We start from the raw sequence: 12,423 nt of genomic DNA on the forward strand, positions 1-12,423 counted from the left end.
GTGCTGGAGAGGCACAGATAAAGAAGTCTGGTGTGATCAGGGACATGTACCTCACAGGACACACGTTTAAATCTCTTTGCCAAGGAAGTGGTTGAGGAGGGAGCCTGTGCAGTCTCATTCCAACATTTCCACCCCTCTGCTCATTTCCTTCTTAACTCACCCCAAGAAGAGAGGGTTGACAGTTCAGGATCCGGGATGCGCATTGGGCCATATTTGACCAGTGGCTAGGGCCACTGTGGGTCAAGATTTCACACCGTAGTACAAGGGTCATCTCCCCTTTGCAGTCTGGCCCCAGGAAGTAAGGAGGCCAGGCAGGGCTGGACTACTCAGACTCAACCATGTTTTCTCTCTTCTGCTTCTTCTGTGTCTACAACCAGGTCAGGCCTACGTTTTTGACTCAATCATCTTAGAACCAGAAGCTATTGGCATGTCTCTGTGTGTGAGTGTGTGTGTGTGTGTGTGTGTGTGTGTGTGTGTGTGTATGTGTGTGTCACTGAGGCATGACTAACTAGAGAAATCCTATGCCAGGGGAATTGAAGACTTGCCCAGCTATGAAAAGAATGTTCCTGGCTTATCTTTTTATTCTTCTTTGGGAATAACTCCCTAGTGGAGGGGATATCAGGAAGGTGGGATTCAGGAATTCCTAAGCCTCTGGCTTCACACAACCTAGATAGCACCAAACTTCATGGCAATCTTCAGTTTCTCTGTACCTCTTGAAGTTGTGCCATCTAGAACTAAAATGAATACCTACCTTAGAAAACAAAGATATAAAAAAGATAGGGACAGGGGAAACAGAGCGGGGCTTATGCCTTGCCTGCCAGAGAAAGATGGGGTAGCATTGTTGCATCCATTGGTCTGTCTTTTCCTTGTCCCGGAGGGAGGGGCAAAGATGGGTGACAAGCTTGTGCCAGGTCTCCTCCCTATCTTGACTACTGATCTGTAGCAATGATGGAAATCAGGTCAGACAGCTGGAACTGGGTGTGCTCAAAAGAAATAATGTCAAGAAGTATGCCCACTGAGGCTGGGGCTTTGTTCATCTGAGGAATGAGTGATTTGTCCAACCCCATGCTATGGCAGCACAAAGCTAGTCTGCTCTGTCTCCTTCAGGGGCTCGGTGGGACAATTGTTAAAATAATGACAGCAGTTTCTAATGCCAGAAAAGGTGGAAGTGAGTAATAGGTAAGAATGAAGGATAAAGATAAAGGACGCTAGAGAATTAATGGCATTCGGGTCTTTATGCATTTGGAAGAAAATGCAGCAACATCTATCAAAATTAAAGACGTATCTACTCTTTGATCCAGAAATTCCATTTTTAGGTTTTTCTCCCCTACAGATATACTGGTACAGGTAGGTAAAGACATATGAACATGGGTATTAATTGCAGTATTCTTGCCGATATTCAAGACAGGAAGGAACTTAGATTTCCATCAATGGAAGACGAGTTACATAACATCTGATCTACCTGTATGATAGACTACCACAAGGTCTTGAAAAAAAATGATGTGATGGGACAAAACTATCTTTGAGACATATTAAGAAAGAAACCCTACAGAACACCGTGCTTTCATCTGTGCAAAATACAAAGGTCCATTGACAGATACAGATGCATGTGTATGTTTAGACTATTATGGAAGGACATACATAAGACTGTCAATACTGCTTTACTTTGGGTTGGGGATGGTGATGAGAGAATAAGGAATGGAGAAGGAAGAATGCTTGGTTTTCTTTATATACACTTTTGCATCATTTAAATTCATTATGGTAAGCTTGTACTCTATTCCCAACAAAAATAGCATATAATAAAAAGGAAGCATATGCCTTTTGCACATTTGCCAAATGCTGAACCTCTCATTGCCCCAGATATTTATTGAACACGCATTGTTCGCCATACACCATGCTAGCCCGACTCTGGGAGGAAGTGGAAAAGATACAGTTCATGCTTTCGGGGAACTTACTGTCCAGGTGGGAAGAAAATGTATTGACATACTTATTCTACAAGTCGGAGGGGAAATTTAATCTTCGCTAGGGACCTGGAGAAGATTTTATAGAGCTGGTTTGAAATGCACCAGGAGTGGAATTTTGAGACTTGAAGATGGATGAACAGGGTGCAGAATTCCAGGTGGAGAGAGCAACGGGAGCCGAAGATACAGAATGGGACATGGACAACAGGAAATGGACAACCTCCTCAACTGCTTGCTTTTATATCAGAAATCCTTTCTTTTGGGTTACAGGATCATTTGCTTTCAGGAGCCTTAGTGAGAATGCAGACACCTTTGACTGAGATAAGCGAATAGATTCAGTGGGGGTACTAAGAAACCAGCTCCTCCCAACCCCCCATGACTGGATTTGTAACATTTGCCAATTTCCCTGGTGGAACTATTCCCACCACAGCTGCCTTCAAGCTACTGATACAAAATGGGAGTTAGGAAGAGGCACACATAATCTACTCTTTTAAGTTCGACAGAGCTCACTCCAACAAGTTGCTGGATATATCAGAATCTCAGAGTAGCAGAGCTAAAAGGGATGCTGAATATTTTTTTTTTTAAAGATTTTATTTATTTGACAGAGAGAGAGAGGGAATACAAGCAAGGGGAGTGGGAGAGGGAGACACAGGCTTCCCGCCGAGCAGGGAGCCCTACTCGGGGCTTGATTGCAGGACCCTGGGATCATGACCTGAGCCCAAGGCAGATGCTTAACAACTGAGCCACCCAGGCACTCCTGAAGAAATGTTTTAAATGAACCTCAGCTACACAGGGGGAAATGAAGGTGCTTGCACAATGTCAGAGGAAGTGGCAGAGTTGGGACATTATCTTTTTACCTTTTTGTTTAGTGACATTTCTATTTTTCCTTGGAAATCACTAATATAATAGAAGGAATGGGGCATGGGACTGTGTCATTTTGAGGGAGCAAGAGGCTATAAAGAAAAGCAGAGAGGTTTCTCCTAGAGAGAAGAGGAGGGTAGGGTTCTGGAATGTGTATTGGTCAACAGGAAAGCCCTGTGTGCTGGGGGTTACATGAGAGGACTGCAGCTGGGAGGAAGAGTCACAGGGGAAGAGATTTCAGGCGAAGGGCTTGGAAGACAAACGGCACGGTTTTGTTTGGGCTGACTTTTCTTCCCGGAACAGGAATGAAATAACCTGACCTGATATAAGGAAAAGAAAAACTGGGCAATTCCCATCCATGTCCTTACCATCTGTGTGCAGTTGGGTAAGTCATTTCTCTTCTGCAGGGGTCAGAGCCTTCCTCCTTAAAGGGAGGCCAGGAGATGGGGTTTCAGAGATTGTTTCCCAGGACCCGCCTAGTATGACGTTCGTGAGCCTGTGAATCAGTTGTTTCGGGAAGAATTCCCAATAACCATAAACGTAAGATGTGGGGGAAGAGTTGGTACAGCCTGATGGCTTATTTATTTATACCCAACCCAAGATAGACAAAGAAATCCAGAACAATAGAAGGCAAAGTGAGGTTTGTTTTTAAGTTTATGGCAGGTCAAGAGAGCAGAAGATAGATTAGTGAAAAACAGGACAAGGTGTCCGCTTTATTATGTCATACCTTAAAAAGACACAACAGCCCAAGCTGAAAGCTCTTCAGTGGGGACTCATTACCTTCAGAGTGAGACCAAATTCCTTTGCATGGGCACAGGGATCTCCATTTTCTGCCCTTGCCTATCTTTCCAATCTCCCCTCCTGAGCCCCCCAATCTACCCCCTACACCACGCAGGTAATGTTCCAGGAGCACACACTGCTTGCTAACATGCTGAGGTTCGGTTCTCAAACTTTGCAAAGACCCCCTCCTGGGATGCGCTCCTCATCACATCTGCTGGGCAAATATCTTCTCCTTCTTTGAAATCTTCTCCAGCATTCCAGTGTCTTCCTTAATTCTTTCCAACATGGCAGCCTCCCCCACCCTGCCTTGAGATAGAGAAAATCCCTCCCTTTCCTGACTGCAGACATTCTGTGTGTATGCCAATTTCATGGCAATATGGCCATTTTATTGCAAACTTCTGTTTTTATCCTCTCCACTTCACTGTGAGTTCAGGAAGGCAGATAACTCCTGTCTCGGCTCCCAAGGTTGAAATAATGACAACTGTTGGAGCTGGTGACTGACTCCCAAATGCTGGTAAATCCAAAAAGAAAGAAGGGGAATAAAGTTCCTGTAGCCCCCTAGAGGGCTACTGTGGGAGAGAGAGTCAGGTGTGGCAGTCAGATGCAAGGGCTTTTGCTGAAGACCGTCTAGGACAGCTGATCTACCAATACCCTCTAACTGATTTTAGTTGAGCCCCTAAGGGAAATTAAGTGAAGCTCCCAGAGGGGCAGGAAGGTTGCAATGATACTATAGAGCAAGATTAATGAAAGCCTTGTTCAAGGCAGCTCCGTGCTGAGTTCCAATAAAGTCATTCTTTCCCTGGAGGGGAAGATCCTTCCTCAGCTCCCATGCAAACCCATCCCACCCATCCCACTGCTAAGGGCTGGAGTGGAGGCTGTGACATGCCACCCAGATACTCCTTCAGCACTGAGACCCACTCTACCCACCTTCCTTCACCTTCCATAGATGCTGATCTCCAAAGTATGCTCTGATAAACTTCTTGCATGCCAACCTCCATTCTGGAATTTGCTTCCACTGAGGAACTTATCCTACTGGATACTATCAGCCTGCTGGTAAGGGCTGTTGAGATTAGCAGCGTGGTCAGAGTTGGTAGGTTGGGATGATGATCTCTTGGGACAGGAGCAGGAACTGAGACTACAGACAGAATGGTGACCCCATCAGGGCTACCATGGGAGCCACAGAGAGGGCTGGGGTCAACAAATGTCATAAGAGTAGGGTTTAGCTGTGGTCCCCAAGCAGCAGCCTGGCATGACCATCTGGGACAACTTAAGCAGCAGTGGGGAGGTAGCAGGGGAAGTGAGTCATACTTCGATATCACACCACCAGGAGCTCTCAGTGTGGTGCTCACAGGGTGCTCTCAACTCTGGCTACACCTCTTCAAAAGTACCGATTCCAGGTCTTGACCTTGAGAGATTCTGGCTTCGTTGGACTGCAGTAAGATGAAAGCCCTTGCATGTCTTTGTAAAGAATATTTATTTGAGAGAGAGAGAGAGAGAGCGCCAACAGGGGAAGGGCAGAGAGAGAGCGAGAAAGGGAAGCAGACTCTTCACAGCTCAGAGCCTGACTTGCGCGCGGCTTGAGCTCATGACCCTGACATCATGATGGGAGCCGAAATCACAAATCGGTTGCTTAACCGACTGAGCCTCCCAGGCACCCTCTTGCATGTTTTAAAGAGTCAATTTCTAGGGTGCAGCTCTGGTTGAAAACTACCAAGATGGAGCAAAGATGATACACTCTGAAATCAAACAGAGTTGGGTTTGCATCCTGGTCCTACTGGTGGCTGGGAGAACTTCAGCATGTAGTGAATTTTCTGAGCTTCTATTTCCTCATCTGTAAAATCTTATAAATCATATATTTTATAGAAATATTGAAAGGGAAATATGCTAATAGTAATAGCAGTGATGGTGATAGTAGCCTTCAATCTGTGGAGCTATTATCACGGCCATTGTTATTATGATTTGCATTCATACTTGGCCTTAAGAACTCCTCCTCTTCCAGGGTACAGCGTCCTATGGTAGACTTGCCTTTCTCCGCTCCTGCTCTGTTATGGGAGAGATCTGTCCCCTCATTCCAGCTGTTGCTACCTGAAGTCCAGCAAACTGTAGCTATAGCAGCTAAATGCAAACCCACTGCCTCTGCTGGGATTGAGATGATCAAACATGGGCATCCGTGGTTGCATTTCTGCTCACACCTAGGATAACACGCACAGCGGTTGAGCCCTTCAAGAGGACACTGGCAGGTATATGGCTACTGTGTAGAAAAGTAAGAAAGACAGGTTTTGCTCAAACATAAAGGCAACAATAAGGCCCAGGATACTCAAATGGTTTCCCCAGAGTTGTAGCACTTACCATGCAGCTTTGAACAAGTTCCTTTCCCTCTCTATGCCTTAGTTTCTTATTCTGAAAAATATGGGCGGCTGATCTGGAAAAATGAGTACTCTATGCAGTTTGGTGCTGCTGGTTCTCCAAACATCTCCCCTCCTCTCCCCAAGCAGATGCCTTGGGGGACTGACATCATGCCTGCCTTTGCCCCCAGAGACTCCAATGGCGAAAGTCAGGGCTCTGAGAGATGCCACTTCACAGTAAGGGATCTGAGAGTCTGCCCTGGGCGCTGCCCACCCTAGGTCCCCTCAGCACCACCCCCCAAGGGTTGTAAGTTTCCCCATTTCTCCTCCTGCCATTGAGAACTTTAAATAGTCTCCAGCACACTATGCGGCTGCCGGAAGTTTTAATTAAATAATGTCCAGCTGTCAGAAAAGCTGTTATAAACGGTCCTTTTGTCTGCACCACTGTCTGGGAAGCCAGGAAGGAGAGAAACTCAAGGGTTATAAATATGAAGGCAGAAGTTCAGTGGGGAGCCTGGGGGCAACAGCTTTGAGGCACCCTGAAAACCACTGGAGGAATTTTTTTTAATACATTAATTAGTCCACAGAAGGGCTCCTAGCCCTGGTTCTGTGACTGGATATGCATGTGGGATAAACTGAAAAGGGGCTGGGGAAACTGGTGTCCTTGTCCAGAGCTGCTTTTCCTAGGCTGCAATTGGCATGCCCTTTTACAGTCCATATGGGAAAGTAAAGAAGGCGGGGGGTGGGAGGTGCTGGCAATCCAGAGACAGTTCTTGGATGAACTTTCATGATAGTTTCCTTCTTCCCCTTCCTTCTTTTTGGCCCTCCTTTCTCCCTTCCAACATATACTCTGAGTCTCTGTGATGTTTGAGAGTTCTCTCCAGTAACGAAGCATATGGAGAAGAAGTGCACATTTAGTGAGTGTATTAAGTGCTAGATATTTTTTTATACACTATTCCATTTAACTATTACAGAACACCCAGGAGATAATTATTCTAAAACTCAATATTGTAGTTGAGAAAGCTGAGGCTTTGAGATTGCACAACTTTCCCAGGTCACACAGCCAGTAATGGAAGGGCTGGGAATTAGAACTCCATTAGTCTGAAACTCCATTGGGACAATGGCTGAACATCTTTTGTGTATTGTTTGGCTAGGGTCCTACAAGGTACCTGGCACACAGAGGACTTGAGAAGTATTTATGAAAGGAGGAAAGGAAGGGAGAGAAGGAGGAAAGAAAGAACCCACTCCATTCTGTCATACGCCGAAGCCAATGACTTTTCTATTATGGAACATTGTCTCTGGGGAGTGCAGGCAGGCAGTTATAAACCAGTTAAATGTAGGAAATAGTTGAGGGAAAGCAGTTGCTAAAATGTGTATAAAAACATCACGACTAGAAAGCAGAAAGTTGGTTTCAAGAGCCATAGAGAAGGTGGAACTAAAATACTATGGGTATTCAGAGGAGGGAGGCCATCACTCCAACTGCAGCAATGGGGGCTTCATGGAGGAGGCTGGATTTGTGCCTTAAAGGATGAGGGGGACTTGGACACTGAGAGATGGATGGCAGGTAGACTGATCCAAAAGAAGAGATGGGGGAGGATCGTGAACAAACTACCAAGGAAGGGATAGACCAATGGTCAGGGCATCTGGGAGCCACCTGGATTGGAACTTGAGCTTCATAGTGTCCTGGTAAGGTGCCTGGGATTAATATGGCAATGCCATGGGTGAGGAAGAGGTCAAAGGCCATCCAGGCTGAATGGGCCTGAGTCTGGGAGTACACGCATGTGTGTTTGTGTGTATGTGCATGCCCGTGTTGAGTGAGCATGGTTGGTATTCTCTCCTGAGCTTAGGTGCCATTAGGGCCAAGTGGGAAATAGTCTGTTTCCTTGTTGGGTCTATCATATGTAGGTCTGCCATTAACGTCTATCTGGGCATTCACAGAGATCTGCTGATGGGTTCTGCAGCAGCAGAAGAGGTGTGGAATTACTCGTAGGATGAGCATGTTCTGGCATATTCTGGTGGGTACAGTTCTCAGACCCTGGCATTCCCCTAGGAAACAGGGTCAGGTGTGGCACCAACTAAGCTGGTTTTGGGAGTGGAAAGTGCAGCACAGGGACGTGGGAGCTGGAGGGAGCAAGGAGGATAAGGGCTCTGACTTCACATCTCTATTTGTCCCCAATATCCCGCAACCCACCACCCCCAGCAGCACAGAGAGGACCTGGCCTAGTGCCTGTGGCACAGTGAAGGCTTCCTGAGGCTACTGTTGAGCTGAGTCCCTCATTTCTGCCAGACAGTCCCTGAGAGTGGCAGGAAGAGACAATTCAGTGGTTTGGGGGATCATTAAATAATGACAGCCAGTGCACACATCTTTGTGGACAGGCCTCCTGGCAGCATCCCCAAAGGCCAAATGAGAACTCCCAGGGCTGTTTCAAGAGGCATGGAGGCTCAGTATGAGAAGAGCTGAGGTGCACAGGCTTGGGGTTCCCTTGAAAAGAGCCCTTTCCAGTGCAACACCAGAGCCCAGCCAAAGGCAACTGTCCCCTTCGGGTGAAGGGCTCGTCCCTTGCGTGCCACAAAAACTTGATTGTTCCATTGATGGGGAACCCTTGGAGCTAGCTTTAGAGTAGCTCGTGTAGACAATTCACCACAGGATAGGATTCCAGGAATAGGGGTAGAGGAGTCTAGGGACACTAGATATGAGGGAGAGATTTTGAATTTGGCATATCTGCCCTCAGGCCCAGGTGGTGGTGGTGGGAGGCGCCTTGGGCATGTCTCTAAATATCTCTGGGTCTTGATTTTCAATTTATAAAAATTCAGTAAGCACCCAGTGAGCACCTACTGTGTGCAAATGGCTGTGTTACGTACTAGGAGGCAGGCAGCAGAAAAAAGTATATGATCTCTGCTGTCATGGAGCTTCCAGTCTAGTGGAAGTAATCAAGTCATCAGACAAATAAGTACATTATAATGCATTGCAATAAATGCTCTAAGGGAAAGGTACTGGGTGCTATGGGAGAACCCATCAGGCTGGCCTGGGAAGACCTCTTTGAAGAAGTGCCTGGGAGCTGATATCTGAAGGGTAAGTACAAGTTATAAGAGTCAGACTTAGAGGAATGTCTTGTTCAAAGGCCCTGAGGAGCGGAGCACAGTAAGGTGTTTTAGGAGCTGAAGTTAAATCTGTGTGGCCAGAATGCAGTAAGCAAGGGGAAAAGTGGAGTGACGTGAGACTGGGAGTGAGGACAAGAGAAGGGGCCGGTCACCCAGAAGCCCAGCAACCAAGAGAAGGACTGGGGACTTTACCCTGTGATTGTCAGGAAACCGTTGCTCAATTTTGAACAGAGTGTGATGACTAGATTTGCATGCTAAAAATAAAATAAACAATCAGAGATGGAAAAAAACCAAAAACACCACAAAATAGTTGGACCTCCCTGCAAGGGAAAAAAGAGATTTGAACAAGTATTTTCATGTTACAGCATCTATCCCCATGGGAATAATCTACTAGCAGAACAAAGAATTATGTACAAAAATATTCATTATAGTTAAAAAGACCCAAACCACTCTGGCTGTTGTGTGAAGAGAATAAACATAATAAATCTTTAGTGTTTGCTTTGAGCTAAGCAAGACAAAGGCTGGGCCTCAGCCCCAAAGGGAACAGAAGCAATGATTCTCAACCTTGGCTGTACTTTAAAGACACCTGCAATGATAGCCAGCTTCCAAAAGAACCCCCCAAAGCCTTACTTGCTGGCATACACATCCCTAGGCAGACCCTCCCACTCTGAATAGGACTAACCAAGGGAATATTGTGGAGACCACGGAGTGTGACTTCCAAGGCAAGGTCACAAAAGACACTATGGCTTCTGTCCTGCTCCCTCTTTCTTAGATCACTTGCCCTGGGGAAAGCCAGCTGCCATATTGTGAGGATGGTCAAATAGCCCTACGGAGAGATTCACGTGGCAAGTCATCGAGGCCTCCAGCCAACAGCCAAGTGGAAGAAAACCTCTTAGAAACAGGTCCTCCAGTCCCAGCTGACATCTTGTTTGTAACCTCATGAAAGACCCTGAGCCAGAACCACTGAGCCACTCCTAGATTCCTGACGCATAGAAGCTATCCAAGAAGGCTTACCTATTGCTTTAAGTCATTAAGTGATCTGTTGCAAAGCATTAGGTAACCAGTGTTCCTAGGGAGCTTTTAAAAATCTTGAAGCTCAAGCCCCATGCCCAGAGATTTTGATTCTTTTGGTCTAGGGTAAAGTCCAGGCGTTGGTTTGTCTAAAACCCTCACATGACTCCAGTATGCAACTAAGATTGAGAACCACTGACTAGAGCACTGGGTAGGTCAACAAAGAAGGCTTAGGTACAAGGTATTACCTTGATTTCCAGAGCTAGGGTTATGCTGAGGGTTCTATCCTGGAGGAGGGCAAAAACCCAGTTTGTGGATCAGAGACCTGGGTCACTGTGGACTTAGAGCCAGGCTGCTTTAGTGTCCATAGCTTTTGACCACAGGGTACCTAAATTTCCCTAAGGATACAGGCTTATAGAAAGGAACTGAGTGCCTTAGCTGGTGGGAGAAGAGAGGTCCAGGGCCAAGCAGGCAAATCCACCTTCTATAGACAACAGCTTTGACCCATAAACCCTCTCTGCCATCCTACACATTTGAGATGCCCTGTGCTCCAGTGATGGACAGCCCTCCAGCTTCTTTCCACCTGCCATCGTGTTTTCCACCCAGACCCCATTCCTACCTCTGAATATGCTCTTTGAAAACTTCATGAGCAATGATGACAGCTGATTCTGAAAACCTTTGTGCATCCTCGAGTTTCCATGGTTAACAGGACATTGTTCCCATCTCTGAACAATATGTCAGGGGCCCGACAGTCTCTTTGCTCCCCTTCATGTTACCTCCCTGATGAAACCTGCAATAAAGTAATTAAAATGATTGTAAAGGGAGTCCTAGGAGATGAAAGACGCTGATGAGACAGGCAGAGGCTGTGAGCTCACCCAGCTCTCTCGGCGCTGCATGCCAGCGATGACTGGGCTGGTCTCCTGTGATTCTCCTAAGAATGGGCACCAGTACCAGTTGCATCTGTGTGATACCTACAGTGCTCAGAAGCACTGATAGACATTTTTTTTTTTTTTGGAGCCCCTGTAACATGCTAGGTGTAGGAGATACAGAAGGCAGTAAGATCCTCTTCTTGTTCTCAAGGAGCTCTTAGCTTGGTAGAAACAAATAAGAAAAGAGGTAATAGAATGTGATGAGTACTGCACTTGGGGACCCATGGAAGCCCAGATGAGGCACTGCACTTGGCCCAAGAAGTCTTTGGAGGAAGTGAGATCTGAGATGTTTTGTTGCCTGGGCAAAAATGGAGGGAAGTCAAGAGCAGAAAGTACAATGTACAGGTGTAGGAGCTTGAGGCTTTTCGGGAATTGTAAGCATCTCCTTGTGGGTCTAAGCATGGTCCCTGGATCTACAGCTTAGGGGAGTGGCCTAAAGGCAGCAGTACCTCTTTGAGTACCAGGCCGTACATGAAAGGCACACCGGGAGCAGAATTCACCATTTCCCAGCACCCCACCCCACCCTACTCTCCCTACTCTTCCTTTTTCACCAAATGTGGGTGACCATCCCCTTCACTATCCCAGCCTAATGGTTGCTCCAGCCCCCATCTCCAGAACCAGGACTTTGATTTGCTTTGTCTTCTTTTGCTTGACCCACTGAAACCCTGGCTACTGGCCTATTTCTTCCTTCTGTCTCCTGCTTGTGTCTTGTTAAAACTGGCTTCCATGTGATCAACCTTTCTGACTCTCAGATGGGCCTTGGGACCTTCTCTTATGAGCTGTGTCCATAGGCAGCCTTAGCATCTGATTAAGTGTTTTACTGGACTAGGAGCAGGGCAGAGGAGACTCGGGGAGGGAGAAACCCAAATGCCAGCAGGGATTCCGAGAGACACACTTGAAAGAGACACAAGCATGAAGAATAGGGCACCCCCTGGGGGGGCACCTGGGTGGTTCAGTTAGTTAAGAGTCCAACTCTTGGTTTCTGTTCAGGTCATGATCTCACAGTTGTGAGATCGAAGCCCGCATGGGGCTTCTCACTCAGTGTGGGGTCTGCTTGAGATTCTCTCCCTCTTGTTCTTTTCCTCTCCTCCCAACCCCATGGTCTCTCTCTGTAGAACAAATGAATAAACCTTTTTTAAAAAGGGAGTAGGGAACCCCAGTTTCCCATGGGGGAAATGTGTTATATGGAGTGGGGCATTAATCAGCATAAAACCCTGGGTAAGAAGGTAAGGGGCTCCTGGGTATTTTCCCCTTCCTGTCAATGGCCCCAGAACAGGAGTCACAGTGTAGATGCCTTCAGAAGATTGTGTAAATGTGTCATCTGGCCAGTGAAACCATGGCGGGGGGTTGGGTGTGCTGGGACTGAACGCATGGGACAGCCCACATGCCTCTAATGGGGGAGGATGCTGCTTAGTTCCAGCCAGTTGCAGGTGC

The 12,423-nt window shown here is 46.8% G+C and overlaps 1 protein-coding gene across 1 annotated transcript in view; it reads right to left on the minus strand.

Annotated features, from left to right (window-relative positions):
• The window catches only part of ASIC2 (acid sensing ion channel subunit 2), a 965,442-nt gene that overhangs the window by 369,952 nt on the left and 583,067 nt on the right, over positions 1-12,423 (minus strand). The window lies entirely within an intron of this gene.

This window comes from Lontra canadensis, unplaced genomic scaffold (genome assembly GCF_010015895.1).
Source record: "Lontra canadensis isolate GAN:19392208 unplaced genomic scaffold, GSC_riverotter_1.0 scaffold137, whole genome shotgun sequence".
Classification (NCBI taxonomy): Eukaryota; Metazoa; Chordata; class Mammalia; order Carnivora; family Mustelidae; genus Lontra; species Lontra canadensis.